This window comes from Pleurodeles waltl, chromosome 4_1 (genome assembly GCF_031143425.1).
Source record: "Pleurodeles waltl isolate 20211129_DDA chromosome 4_1, aPleWal1.hap1.20221129, whole genome shotgun sequence".
NCBI lineage: Eukaryota > Metazoa > Chordata > Amphibia > Caudata > Salamandridae > Pleurodeles > Pleurodeles waltl.
Genome location: NC_090442.1, coordinates 54323821 through 54338438, shown reverse-complemented (window position 1 = coordinate 54338438; position 14618 = coordinate 54323821). Strand labels below are relative to the sequence as shown.

Sequence of the window (14618 nt, the reverse complement as noted above, 5' to 3'; positions counted from 1 at the left end):
AAATGCTTCTGTGCCTTTTATTGGCCCTCAGTACGCCTGTGGTTAAAGTAGAAGGCTTGGTGGCCCGTTTCCAGTCCTATTGGTGGAAATGACTAGAGGTGAAGAGATGAGAGAAGATAGAAATGTTGAGATAGAGCATGTCACGCAGGCAAAGCGAGAGCTCTAAGAGCAAAGCCAGACAGCTGTGTTTTAATTCAGGACTTGATGTAGGCAAAAGCATACGTCCCTGGGTGGGCTTGAACCACCAACCTTTCGGTTAACAGCCGAACGCGCTAACCGATTGCGCCACAGAGACCAACCACCGCAGTGAGCGTGTTGGGACTCAATATATGTTTTTACCTTTGTGCTCCTGCCTGCAGCTCTAAGGTCCTGGCATAAGACAGGTAGGCTTAGACTCCATTGTGACATGTCTTACTTCTCTTAGAAGAAGGTTCTGAGTTGCCAGGCAGCTTATCTTCTGCCGGGCACACTTTCCTTTGCAGGCTTTCAGGTTGTGAATCCAGCACTGCTTAGGTGTCCATGTCAGACATGAGCAGCTCATTGAGCCCCACTGTGTGTTTTTTGTGGAGATACAACTCTCAGACTAGAGGGAGCAGGCGGGAAGTGGGTGAGACTCACACAGGGTGGGTGGGGCAGTTAAAGGATGTTATCTAATAGTGTAATCGAGGAGTTGGGTTTTTTGTGCACTACACTTTAACCAGCGATTCTTTCTAAAAGGAAATCCCAGGGCAGTACCCGCAATGAGTGGCATCCCCACACCCGAGGTTGCATTGTGGTAGCTGTTCCCTGAGCCCCTAGCCCCTGTCCCCATGTCGCCCTTTCTCCTCGTGTAACTCACCTCAGGTTCGGTGGCTCTGATACTTGCTGCTTCTGCGCGATCATCCCCATGATCTGGGCCTTTGTACGAAATTTCATGTAAGATGACTTTATTCAGCACAGCGTTTGTCATTTGCTTGGTTGTCCTGTCACTGTTGGATGTTTTCTTGCGCAGACTACTGTCTAATGGTGGGAAGGCCACGAGACACGTGACTTTTCTCTTTCCTTGTTAGCATAGTTTCCTGCCACTGTCTTGTTGTGCTGCCTGCCTGTGAGACACGTGTCTTGCCCATCTCAGCTCCACTGTGGCATGTTAGATATGTCTTTGAGCAGAGTCCCGGTCCCAGAGCTGCTGCCTTCTCTGCACTCTGGCTTGTAAGACTGCAGGCAAAGGCCCTCCCTGGCCCCTCAGCCAGATAGATACATTTACCTGCAGGGCTCAGCTTTGGTGAAAGATATTGGCGAGAGAGAGGAAAGGGGACGGCCCGTGGTGCACCCCCTATTTTCCAAAGAACCACAGCCTCCTGGGAGGGCAGAGACATGAGGGTTCTCAGGGAAAGCCCTCCCAGGAGAGTTGAAGGGCAGGACGTGAAACACAGCAATCCCGGAATGGCCTGGTCTAAGATGCCTGTGCAATAGGCCTGGCCCTAGGCTTCCGGGGCTCTTCCTCGGCAGAGGCCCCAGTGGTATGAGCCCGACCAGGGCTGTAGGGCGCGTTGGGAGCGCGTTAGGGACGCGAAAGAGGGCGCAGGGCGCAGAACTCTGCCCGTTTCTCCCCAGGATTTTGGGGAGGACATGGAATCTGGCCAGGTCAGTGAGTAGGCTTTCCCAGAAGGAAAGTCCAGTGACAGTGGCATGTTGTGAAACACAAGATTGCTGGTGGTCTGGAGGGTGCTTTCTGTCAGCCACTTCTCCCGGGAGCAGCCAGAGAGCAGGCTGATGTCGTGCTCTGTCAAGCACAACACTGGCCCCAAACCACTGTCCTTAGCAAAAGCAGAAACATTCATAGTTTCAGTCTCCTGCATCTGATTCCTGCCATCAGCATGTGAACGTTTGGCAGTCCAAGGCTTGCCATGCAAACTTTGTTCATAGGTGTCCCATGCGAATGCATGGGCCTCATCACTACTGTCTACGGCAGGGCTCTCTGCTCAGCCTATGTAAGTGAAGCATTGGTGGTTCAGTGGTAGAATTCTCGCCTGCCACGTGGGAGGCCTGGGTTCGATTCCCGGCCAATGCAAAGCGCCCTTCTTTTGGCTTTGCTTTAGAAGTCAGAGATATAGACTTGGTGGGGAAAAAAATCTCAAAGAGTGACCCCGACGTGATTTGAACACGCAACCTTCTGATCTGGAGTCAGACGCGCTACCGTTGCGCCACGAGGTCCCTGTGCATGCAGTTCTCAGCCCCGGATCAAGAAATGCTTCTGTGCCTTTTATTGGCCCTCAGTACGCCTGTGGTCAAAGTAGAAGGCTTGGTGGCCCGTTTCCAGTCCTATTGGTGGAAATGACTAGAGGTGAAGAGATGAGAGAAGATAGAAATGGTGAGATAGAGCATGTCACGCAGGCAAAGCGAGAGCTCTAAGAGCAAAGCCAGACAGCTGTGTTTTAATTCAGGACTTGATGTAGGCAAAAGCATACGTCCCTGGGTGGGCTTGAACCACCAACCTTTCGGTTAACAGCCGAACGCGCTAACCGATTGCACCACAGAGACCAACCACCGCAGTGAGCGTGTTGGGACTCTATATATATTTTTACCTTTGTGCTCCTGCCTGCAGCTCTAAGGTCCTGGCATAAGACAGGTAGGCTTAGACTCCATTGTGACATGTCTTACTTCTCTTAGAAGAAGGTTCTGAGTTGCCAGGCAGCTTATCCTCTGCCGGGCACACTTTCCTTTGCAGGCTTTCAGGTTGTGAATCCAGCACTGCTTAGGTGTCCATGTCAGACATGAGCAGCTCATTGAGCCCCACTGTGTGTTTTTTGTGGAGATACAACTCTCAGACTAGAGGGAGCAGGCGGGAAGTGGGTGAGACTCACACAGGGTGGGTGGGGCAGTTAAAGGATGTTATCTAATAGTGTAATCGAGGAGTTGGGTTTTTTGTGCACTACACTTTAACCAGCGATTCTTTCTAAAAGGAAATCCCAGGGCAGTACCCGCAATGAGTGGCATCCCCACACCCGAGGTTGCATTGTGGTAGCTGTTCCCTGAGCCCATAGCCCCTGTCCCCATGTCGCCCTTTCTCCTCGTGTAACTCACCCCAGGTTCGGTGGCTCTGATACTTGCTGCTTCTGCTGCGCGATCATCCCCATGATCTGGGCCTTTGTACGAAATGTCATGTAAGATGACTTTATTCAGCACGGCGTTTGTCATTTGCTTGGTTGTCCTGTCACTGTTGGATGTTTTCTTGCGCAGACTACTGTCTAATGGTGGGAAGGCCACGAGACACGTGACTTTTCTCTTTCCTTGTTAGCATAGTTTCCTGCCACTGTCTTGGTGTGCTGCCAGCCTTTGAGACACGTGTCTTGCCCATCTCAGCTCCACTGTGGCATGTTAGATATGTCTTTGAGCAGAGTCCCGGTCCCAGAGCTGCTGCCTTCTCTGCACTCTGGCTTGTAAGACTGCAGGCAAAGGCCCTCCCTGGCCCCTCAGCCAGATAGATACATTTACCTGCAGGGCTCAGCTTTGGTGAAAGATATTGGCGAGAGAGAGGAAAGGGGACGGCCCGTGGTGCACCCCCTATTTTGCATAGAACCACAGCCTCCTGGGAGGGCAGAGACATGAGGGTTCTCAGGGAAAGCCCTCCCAGGAGTGTTGAAGGGCAGGACGTGAAACACAGCAATCCCGGAATGGCCTGGTCTAAGATGCCTGTGCAATAGGCCTGGCCCTAGGCTTCCGGGGCTCTTCCTCGGCAGAGGCCCCAGTGGTATGAGCCCGACCAGGGCTGTGCCCGACCAGGGCTGTAGGGCGCGTTGGGAGCGCGTTAGGGACGCGAAAGAGGGCGCAGGGCGCAGAACTCTGCCCGTTTCTCCCCAGGATTTTGGGGAGGACTGGGAATCTGGCCAGGTCAGTGACTAGGCTTTCCCAGAAGGAAAGTCCAGTGACAGTGGCATGTTGTGAAACACAAGATTGCTGGTGATCTGGAGGGTGCTTTCTGTCAGCCACTTCTCCCGGGAGCAGCCAGAGAGCAGGCTGATGTCGTGCTCTGTCAAGCACAACACTGGCCCCAAACCACTGTCCTTAGCAAAAGCAGACACATTCATAGTTTCAGTCTCCTGCATCTGATTCCTGCCATCAGCATGTGAACGTTTGGCAGTCCAAGGCTTGCCATGCAAAATTTGTTCATAGGTGTCCCATGCGAATGCATGGGCCTCATCACTACTGTCTACGGCAGGGCTCTCTGCTCAGCCTATGTAAGTGAAGCATTGGTGGTTCAGTGGTAGAATTCTCGCCTGCCACGTGGGAGGCCCGGGTTCGATTCCCGGCCAATGCAAAGCACCCTTCTTTTGGCTTTGCTTTAGAAGTCAGAGATATAGACTTGGTGGGGAAAAAAATGTCAAAGAGTGACCCCGACGTGATTTGAACATGCAACCTTCTGATCTGGAGTCAGACGCGCTACTGTTGCGCCACGAGGTCCTGGTGCATGCAGTTCTCAGCCCCGGATCATGAAATGCTTCTGTGCCTTTTATTGGCCCTCAGTACGCCTGTGGTTAAAGTAGAAGGCTTGGTGGCCCGTTTCCAGTCCTATTGGTGGAAATGACTAGAGGTGAAGAGATGAGAGAAGATAGAAATGTTGAGATAGAGCATGTCACGCAGGCAAAGCGAGAGCTCTAAGAGCAAAGCCAGACAGCTGTGTTTTAATTCAGGACTTGATGTAGGCAAAAGCATACGTCCCTGGGTGGGCTTGAACCACCAACCTTTCGGTTAACAGCCGAACGCGCTAACCGATTGCGCCACAGAGACCAACCACCGCAGTGAGCGTGTTGGGACTCAATATATGTTTTTACCTTTGTGCTCCTGCCTGCAGCTCTAAGGTCCTGGCATAAGACAGGTAGGCTTAGACTCCATTGTGACATGTCTTACTTCTCTTAGAAGAAGGTTCTGAGTTGCCAGGCAGCTTATCTTCTGCCGGGCACACTTTCCTTTGCAGGCTTTCAGGTTGTGAATCCAGCACTGCTTAGGTGTCCATGTCAGACATGAGCAGCTCATTGAGCCCCACTGTGTGTTTTTTGTGGAGATACAACTCTCAGACTAGAGGGAGCAGGCGGGAAGTGGGTGAGACTCACACAGGGTGGGTGGGGCAGTTAAAGGATGTTATCTAATAGTGTAATCGAGGAGTTGGGTTTTTTGTGCACTACACTTTAACCAGCGATTCTTTCTAAAAGGAAATCCCAGGGCAGTACCCGCAATGAGTGGCATCCCCACACCCGAGGTTGCATTGTGGTAGCTGTTCCCTGAGCCCCTAGCCCCTGTCCCCATGTCGCCCTTTCTCCTCGTGTAACTCACCTCAGGTTCGGTGGCTCTGATACTTGCTGCTTCTGCGCGATCATCCCCATGATCTGGGCCTTTGTACGAAATGTCATGTAAGATGACTTTATTCAGCACAGCGTTTGTCATTTGCTTGGTTGTCCTGTCACTGTTGGATGTTTTCTTGCGCAGACTACTGTCTAATGGTGGGAAGGCCACGAGACACGTGACTTTTCTCTTTCCTTGTTAGCATAGTTTCCTGCCACTGTCTTGTTGTGCTGCCTGCCTGTGAGACACGTGTCTTGCCCATCTCAGCTCCACTGTGGCATGTTAGATATGTCTTTGAGCAGAGTCCCGGTCCCAGAGCTGCTGCCTTCTCTGCACTCTGGCTTGTAAGACTGCAGGCAAAGGCCCTCCCTGGCCCCTCAGCCAGATAGATACATTTACCTGCAGGGCTCAGCTTTGGTGAAAGATATTGGCGAGAGAGAGGAAAGGGGACGGCCCGTGGTGCACCCCCTATTTTCCAAAGAACCACAGCCTCCTGGGAGGGCAGAGACATGAGGGTTCTCAGGGAAAGCCCTCCCAGGAGAGTTGAAGGGCAGGACGTGAAACACAGCAATCCCGGAATGGCCTGGTCTAAGATGCCTGTGCAATAGGCCTGGCCCTAGGCTTCCGGGGCTCTTCCTCGGCAGAGGCCCCAGTGGTATGAGCCCGACCAGGGCTGTAGGGCGCGTTGGGAGCGCGTTAGGGACGCGAAAGAGGGCGCAGGGCGCAGAACTCTGCCCGTTTCTCCCCAGGATTTTGGGGAGGACATGGAATCTGGCCAGGTCAGTGAGTAGGCTTTCCCAGAAGGAAAGTCCAGTGACAGTGGCATGTTGTGAAACACAAGATTGCTGGTGGTCTGGAGGGTGCTTTCTGTCAGCCACTTCTCCCGGGAGCAGCCAGAGAGCAGGCTGATGTCGTGCTCTGTCAAGCACAACACTGGCCCCAAACCACTGTCCTTAGCAAAAGCAGAAACATTCATAGTTTCAGTCTCCTGCATCTGATTCCTGCCATCAGCATGTGAACGTTTGGCAGTCCAAGGCTTGCCATGCAAACTTTGTTCATAGGTGTCCCATGCGAATGCATGGGCCTCATCACTACTGTCTACGGCAGGGCTCTCTGCTCAGCCTATGTAAGTGAAGCATTGGTGGTTCAGTGGTAGAATTCTCGCCTTCCACGTGGGAGGCCTGGGTTCGATTCCCGGCCAATGCAAAGCGCCCTTCTTTTGGCTTTGCTTTAGAAGTCAGAGATATAGACTTGGTGGGGAAAAAAATCTCAAAGCGTGACCCCGATGTGATTTGAACACGCAACCTTCTGACCTGGAGTCAGACGCGCTACCGTTGCGCCACGAGGTCCCTGTGCATGCAGTTCTCAGCCCCGGATCAAGAAATGCTTCTGTGCCTTTTATTGGCCCTCAGTACGCCTGTGGTTAAAGTAGAAGGCTTGGTGGCCCGTTTCCAGTCCTATTGGTGGAAATGACTAGAGGTGAAGAGATGAGAGAAGATAGAAATGGTGAGATAGAGCATGTCACGCAGGCAAAGCGAGAGCTCTAAGAGCAAAGCCAGACAGCTGTGTTTTAATTCAGGACTTGATGTAGGCAAAAGCATACGTCCCTGGGTGGGCTTGAACCACCAACCTTTCGGTTAACAGCCGAACGCGCTAACCGATTGCACCACAGAGACCAACCACCGCAGTGAGCGTGTTGGGACTCTATATATATTTTTACCTTTGTGCTCCTGCCTGCAGCTCTAAGGTCCTGGCATAAGACAGGTAGGCTTAGACTCCATTGTGACATGTCTTACTTCTCTTAGAAGAAGGTTCTGAGTTGCCAGGCAGCTTATCCTCTGCCGGGCACACTTTCCTTTGCAGGCTTTCAGGTTGTGAATCCAGCACTGCTTAGGTGTCCATGTCAGACATGAGCAGCTCATTGAGCCCCACTGTGTGTTTTTTGTGGAGATACAACTCTCAGACTAGAGGGAGCAGGCGGGAAGTGGGTGAGACTCACACAGGGTGGGTGGGGCAGTTAAAGGATGTTATCTAATAGTGTAATCGAGGAGTTGGGTTTTTTGTGCACTACACTTTAACCAGCGATTCTTTCTAAAAGGAAATCCCAGGGCAGTACCCGCAATGAGTGGCATCCCCACACCCGAGGTTGCATTGTGGTAGCTGTTCCCTGAGCCCATAGCCCCTGTCCCCATGTCGCCCTTTCTCCTCGTGTAACTCACCCCAGGTTCGGTGGCTCTGATACTTGCTGCTTCTGCTGCGCGATCATCCCCATGATCTGGGCCTTTGTACGAAATGTCATGTAAGATGACTTTATTCAGCACGGCGTTTGTCATTTGCTTGGTTGTCCTGTCACTGTTGGATGTTTTCTTGCGCAGACTACTGTCTAATGGTGGGAAGGCCACGAGACACGTGACTTTTCTCTTTCCTTGTTAGCATAGTTTCCTGCCACTGTCTTGGTGTGCTGCCAGCCTTTGAGACACGTGTCTTGCCCATCTCAGCTCCACTGTGGCATGTTAGATATGTCTTTGAGCAGAGTCCCGGTCCCAGAGCTGCTGCCTTCTCTGCACTCTGGCTTGTAAGACTGCAGGCAAAGGCCCTCCCTGGCCCCTCAGCCAGATAGATACATTTACCTGCAGGGCTCAGCTTTGGTGAAAGATATTGGCGAGAGAGAGGAAAGGGGACGGCCCGTGGTGCACCCCCTATTTTGCATAGAACCACAGCCTCCTGGGAGGGCAGAGACATGAGGGTTCTCAGGGAAAGCCCTCCCAGGAGTGTTGAAGGGCAGGACGTGAAACACAGCAATCCCGGAATGGCCTGGTCTAAGATGCCTGTGCAATAGGCCTGGCCCTAGGCTTCCGGGGCTCTTCCTCGGCAGAGGCCCCAGTGGTATGAGCCCGACCAGGGCTGTGCCCGACCAGGGCTGTAGGGCGCGTTGGGAGCGCGTTAGGGACGCGAAAGAGGGCGCAGGGCGCAGAACTCTGCCCGTTTCTCCCCAGGATTTTGGGGAGGACAGGGAATCTGGCCAGGTCAGTGACTAGGCTTTCCCAGAAGGAAAGTCCAGTGACAGTGGCATGTTGTGAAACACAAGATTGCTGGTGGTCTGGAGGGTGCTTTCTGTCAGCCACTTCTCCCGGGAGCAGCCAGAGAGCAGGCTGATGTCGTGCTCTGTCAAGCACAACACTGGCCCCAAACCACTGTCCTTAGCAAAAGCAGACACATTCATAGTTTCAGTATCCTGCATCTGATTCCTGCCATCAGCATGTGAACGTTTGGCAGTCCAAGGCTTGCCATGCAAAATTTGTTCATAGGTGTCCCATGCGAATGCATGGGCCTCATCACTACTGTCTACGGCAGGGCTCTCTGCTCAGCCTATGTAAGTGAAGCATTGGTGGTTCAGTGGTAGAATTCCCGCCTGCCACGTGGGAGGCCCGGGTTCGATTCCCGGCCAATGCAAAGCACCCTTCTTTTGGCTTTGCTTTAGAAGTCAGAGATATAGACTTGGTGGGGAAAAAAATGTCAAAGAGTGACCCCGACGTGATTTGAACATGCAACCTTCTGATCTGGAGTCAGACGCGCTACTGTTGCGCCACGAGGTCCTGGTGCATGCAGTTCTCAGCCCCGGATCATGAAATGCTTCTGTGCCTTTTATTGGCCCTCAGTACGCCTGTGGTTAAAGTAGAAGGCTTGGTGGCCCGTTTCCAGTCCTATTGGTGGAAATGACTAGAGGTGAAGAGATGATAGAAGATAGAAATGTTGAGATAGAGCATGTCACGCAGGCAAAGCGAGAGCTCTAAGAGCAAAGCCAGACAGCTGTGTTTTAATTCAGGACTTGATGTAGGCAAAAGCATACGTCCCTGGGTGGGCTTGAACCACCAACCTTTCGGTTAACAGCCGAACGCGCTAACCGATTGCGCCACAGAGACCAACCACCGCAGTGAGCGTGTTGGGACTCAATATATGTTTTTACCTTTGTGCTCCTGCCTGCAGCTCTAAGGTCCTGCCATAAGACAGGTAGGCTTAGACTCCATTGTGACATGTCTTACTTCTCTTAGAAGAAGGTTCTGAGTTGCCAGGCAGCTTATCTTCTGCCGGGCACACTTTCCTTTGCAGGCTTTCAGGTTGTGAATCCAGCACTGCTTAGGTGTCCATGTCAGACATGAGCAGCTCATTGAGCCCCACTGTGTGTTTTTTGTGGAGATACAACTCTCAGACTAGAGGGAGCAGGCGGGAAGTGGGTGAGACTCACACAGGGTGGGTGGGGCAGTTAAAGGATGTTATCTAATAGTGTAATCGAGGAGTTGGGTTTTTTGTGCACTACACTTTAACCAGCGATTCTTTCTAAAAGGAAATCCCAGGGCAGTACCCGCAATGAGTGGCATCCCCACACCCGAGGTTGCATTGTGGTAGCTGTTCCCTGAGCCCCTAGCCCCTGTCCCCATGTCGCCCTTTCTCCTCGTGTAACTCACCTCAGGTTCGGTGGCTCTGATACTTGCTGCTTCTGCGCGATCATCCCCATGATCTGGGCCTTTGTACGAAATGTCATGTAAGATGACTTTATTCAGCACAGCGTTTGTCATTTGCTTGGTTGTCCTGTCACTGTTGGATGTTTTCTTGCGCAGACTACTGTCTAATGGTGGGAAGGCCACGAGACACGTGACTTTTCTCTTTCCTTGTTAGCATAGTTTCCTGCCACTGTCTTGTTGTGCTGCCTGCCTGTGAGACACGTGTCTTGCCCATCTCAGCTCCACTGTGGCATGTTAGATATGTCTTTGAGCAGAGTCCCGGTCCCAGAGCTGCTGCCTTCTCTGCACTCTGGCTTGTAAGACTGCAGGCAAAGGCCCTCCCTGGCCCCTCAGCCAGATAGATACATTTACCTGCAGGGCTCAGCTTTGGTGAAAGATATTGGCGAGAGAGAGGAAAGGGGACGGCCCGTGGTGCACCCCCTATTTTCCAAAGAACCACAGCCTCCTGGGAGGGCAGAGACATGAGGGTTCTCAGGGAAAGCCCTCCCAGGAGAGTTGAAGGGCAGGACGTGAAACACAGCAATCCCGGAATGGCCTGGTCTAAGATGCCTGTGCAATAGGCCTGGCCCTAGGCTTCCGGGGCTCTTCCTCGGCAGAGGCCCCAGTGGTATGAGCCCGACCAGGGCTGTAGGGCGTGTTGGGAGCGCGTTAGGGACGCGAAAGAGGGCGCAGGGCGCAGAACTCTGCCCGTTTCTCCCCAGGATTTTGGGGAGGACATGGAATCTGGCCAGGTCAGTGAGTAGGCTTTCCCAGAAGGAAAGTCCAGTGACAGTGGCATGTTGTGAAACACAAGATTGCTGGTGGTCTGGAGGGTGCTTTCTGTCAGCCACTTCTCCCGGGAGCAGCCAGAGAGCAGGCTGATGTCGTGCTCTGTCAAGCACAACACTGGCCCCAAACCACTGTCCTTAGCAAAAGCAGAAACATTCATAGTTTCAGTCTCCTGCATCTGATTCCTGCCATCAGCATGTGAACGTTTGGCAGTCCAAGGCTTGCCATGCAAACTTTGTTCATAGGTGTCCCATGCGAATGCATGGGCCTCATCACTACTGTCTACGGCAGGGCTCTCTGCTCAGCCTATGTAAGTGAAGCATTGGTGGTTCAGTGGTAGAATTCTCGCCTGCCACGTGGGAGGCCTGGGTTCGATTCCCGGCCAATGCAAAGCGCCCTTCTTTTGGCTTTGCTTTAGAAGTCAGAGATATAGACTTGGTGGGGAAAAAAATCTCAAAGCGTGACCCCGACGTGATTTGAACACGCAACCTTCTGATCTGGAGTCAGACGCGCTACCGTTGCGCCACAAGGTCCCTGTGCATGCAGTTCTCAGCCCCGGATCAAGAAATGCTTCTGTGCCTTTTATTGGCCCTCAGTACGCCTGTGGTTAAAGTAGAAGGCTTGGTGGCCCGTTTCCAGTCCTATTGGTGGAAATGACTAGAGGTGAAGAGATGAGAGAAGATAGAAATGGTGAGATAGAGCATGTCACGCAGGCAAAGCGAGAGCTCTAAGAGCAAAGCCAGACAGCTGTGTTTTAATTCAGGACTTGATGTAGGCAAAAGCATACGTCCCTGGGTGGGCTTGAACCACCAACCTTTCGGTTAACAGCCGAACGCGCTAACCGATTGCACCACAGAGACCAACCACCGCAGTGAGCGTGTTGGGACTCTATATATATTTTTACCTTTGTGCTCCTGCCTGCAGCTCTAAGGTCCTGGCATAAGACAGGTAGGCTTAGACTCCATTGTGACATGTCTTACTTCTCTTAGAAGAAGGTTCTGAGTTGCCAGGCAGCTTATCCTCTGCCGGGCACACTTTCCTTTGCAGGCTTTCAGGTTGTGAATCCAGCACTGCTTAGGTGTCCATGTCAGACATGAGCAGCTCATTGAGCCCCACTGTGTGTTTTTTGTGGAGATACAACTCTCAGACTAGAGGGAGCAGGCGGGAAGTGGGTGAGACTCACACAGGGTGGGTGGGGCAGTTAAAGGATGTTATCTAATAGTGTAATCGAGGAGTTGGGTTTTTTGTGCACTACACTTTAACCAGCGATTCTTTCTAAAAGGAAATCCCAGGGCAGTACCCGCAATGAGTGGCATCCCCACACCCGAGGTTGCATTGTGGTAGCTGTTCCCTGAGCCCATAGCCCCTGTCCCCATGTCGCCCTTTCTCCTCGTGTAACTCACCCCAGGTTCGGTGGCTCTGATACTTGCTGCTTCTGCTGCGCGATCATCCCCATGATCTGGGCCTTTGTACGAAATGTCATGTAAGATGACTTTATTCAGCACGGCGTTTGTCATTTGCTTGGTTGTCCTGTCACTGTTGGATGTTTTCTTGCGCAGACTACTGTCTAATGGTGGGAAGGCCACGAGACACGTGACTTTTCTCTTTCCTTGTTAGCATAGTTTCCTGCCACTGTCTTGGTGTGCTGCCAGCCTTTGAGACACGTGTCTTGCCCATCTCAGCTCCACTGTGGCATGTTAGATATGTCTTTGAGCAGAGTCCCGGTCCCAGAGCTGCTGCCTTCTCTGCACTCTGGCTTGTAAGACTGCAGGCAAAGGCCCTCCCTGGCCCCTCAGCCAGATAGATACATTTACCTGCAGGGCTCAGCTTTGGTGAAAGATATTGGCGAGAGAGAGGAAAGGGGACGGCCCGTGGTGCACCCCCTATTTTGCATAGAACCACAGCCTCCTGGGAGGGCAGAGACATGAGGGTTCTCAGGGAAAGCCCTCCCAGGAGTGTTGAAGGGCAGGACGTGAAACACAGCAATCCCGGAATGGCCTGGTCTAAGATGCCTGTGCAATAGGCCTGGCCCTAGGCTTCCGGGGCTCTTCCTCGGCAGAGGCCCCAGTGGTATGAGCCCGACCAGGGCTGTGCCCGACCAGGGCTGTAGGGCGCGTTGGGAGCGCGTTAGGGACGCGAAAGAGGGCGCAGGGCGCAGAACTCTGCCCGTTTCTCCCCAGGATTTTGGGGAGGACAGGGAATCTGGCCAGGTCAGTGACTAGGCTTTCCCAGAAGGAAAGTCCAGTGACAGTGGCATGTTGTGAAACACAAGATTGCTGGTGGTCTGGAGGGTGCTTTCTGTCAGCCACTTCTCCCGGGAGCAGCCAGAGAGCAGGCTGATGTCGTGCTCTGTCAAGCACAACACTGGCCCCAAACCACTGTCCTTAGCAAAAGCAGACACATTCATAGTTTCAGTCTCCTGCATCTGATTCCTGCCATCAGCATGTGAACGTTTGGCAGTCCAAGGCTTGCCATGCAAAATTTGTTCATAGGTGTCCCATGCGAATGCATGGGCCTCATCACTACTGTCTACGGCAGGGCTCTCTGCTCAGCCTATGTAAGTGAAGCATTGGTGGTTCAGTGGTAGAATTCTCGCCTGCCACGTGGGAGGCCCGGGTTCGATTCCCGGCCAATGCAAAGCACCCTTCTTTTGGCTTTGCTTTAGAAGTCAGAGATATAGACTTGGTGGGGAAAAAAATGTCAAAGAGTGACCCCGACGTGATTTGAACATGCAACCTTCTGATCTGGAGTCAGACGCGCTACTGTTGCGCCACGAGGTCCTGGTGCATGCAGTTCTCAGCCCCGGATCATGAAATGCTTCTGTGCCTTTTATTGGCCCTCAGTACGCCTGTGGTTAAAGTAGAAGGCTTGGTGGCCCGTTTCCAGTCCTATTGGTGGAAATGACTAGAGGTGAAGAGATGATAGAAGATAGAAATGTTGAGATAGAGCATGTCACGCAGGCAAAGCGAGAGCTCTAAGAGCAAAGCCAGACAGCTGTGTTTTAATTCAGGACTTGATGTAGGCAAAAGCATACGTCCCTGGGTGGGCTTGAACCACCAACCTTTCGGTTAACAGCCGAACGCGCTAACCGATTGCGCCACAGAGACCAACCACCGCAGTGAGCGTGTTGGGACTCAATATATGTTTTTACCTTTGTGCTCCTGCCTGCAGCTCTAAGGTCCTGGCATAAGACAGGTAGGCTTAGACTCCATTGTGACATGTCTTACTTCTCTTAGAAGAAGGTTCTGAGTTGCCAGGCAGCTTATCTTCTGCCGGGCACACTTTCCTTTGCAGGCTTTCAGGTTGTGAATCCAGCACTGCTTAGGTGTCCATGTCAGACATGAGCAGCTCATTGAGCCCCACTGTGTGTTTTTTGTGGAGATACAACTCTCAGACTAGAGGGAGCAGGCGGGAAGTGGGTGAGACTCACACAGGGTGGGTGGGGCAGTTAAAGGATGTTATCTAATAGTGTAATCGAGGAGTTGGGTTTTTTGTGCACTACACTTTAACCAGCGATTCTTTCTAAAAGGAAATCCCAGGGCAGTACCCGCAATGAGTGGCATCCCCACACCCGAGGTTGCATTGTGGTAGCTGTTCCCTGAGCCCCTAGCCCCTGTCCCCATGTCGCCCTTTCTCCTCGTGTAACTCACCTCAGGTTCGGTGGCTCTGATACTTGCTGCTTCTGCGCGATCATCCCCATGATCTGGGCCTTTGTACGAAATGTCATGTAAGATGACTTTATTCAGCACAGCGTTTGTCATTTGCTTGGTTGTCCTGTCACTGTTGGATGTTTTCTTGCGCAGACTACTGTCTAATGGTGGGAAGGCCACGAGACACGTGACTTTTCTCTTTCCTTGTTAGCATAGTTTCCTGCCACTGTCTTGTTGTGCTGCCTGCCTGTGAGACACGTGTCTTGCCCATCTCAGCTCCACTGTGGCATGTTAGATATGTCTTTGAGCAGAGTCCCGTCCCAGAGCTGCTGCCTTCTCTGCACTCTGGCTTGTA

The 14618-nt window shown here is 52.4% G+C and overlaps 6 non-coding genes across 6 annotated transcripts; 1 reads left to right on the top strand and 5 right to left on the bottom strand.

Annotated features, from left to right (window-relative positions):
- Positions 1–221: 221 nt before the first annotated feature.
- On the bottom strand, positions 222–295 carry TRNAN-GUU (transfer RNA asparagine (anticodon GUU)). Its single transcript has one exon. It is a non-coding gene; the product is annotated as a tRNA-Asn (tRNA).
- A 1829-nt stretch (positions 296–2124) lies between these two features.
- Positions 2125–2196, bottom strand: TRNAW-CCA (transfer RNA tryptophan (anticodon CCA)). The gene has a single exon. It is a non-coding gene; the product is annotated as a tRNA-Trp (tRNA).
- Positions 2197–4696: 2500 nt separating this feature from the next.
- Positions 4697–4770, bottom strand: TRNAN-GUU (transfer RNA asparagine (anticodon GUU)). The gene has a single exon. It is a non-coding gene; the product is annotated as a tRNA-Asn (tRNA).
- Positions 4771–6457: 1687 nt separating this feature from the next.
- TRNAG-UCC (transfer RNA glycine (anticodon UCC)) lies at positions 6458–6528 on the top strand. Its single transcript has one exon. It is a non-coding gene; the product is annotated as a tRNA-Gly (tRNA).
- Positions 6529–9171: 2643 nt separating this feature from the next.
- Positions 9172–9245, bottom strand: TRNAN-GUU (transfer RNA asparagine (anticodon GUU)). The gene has a single exon. It is a non-coding gene; the product is annotated as a tRNA-Asn (tRNA).
- Positions 9246–13646: 4401 nt separating this feature from the next.
- TRNAN-GUU (transfer RNA asparagine (anticodon GUU)) lies at positions 13647–13720 on the bottom strand. Its single transcript has one exon. It is a non-coding gene; the product is annotated as a tRNA-Asn (tRNA).
- Positions 13721–14618: the final 898 nt, after the last annotated feature.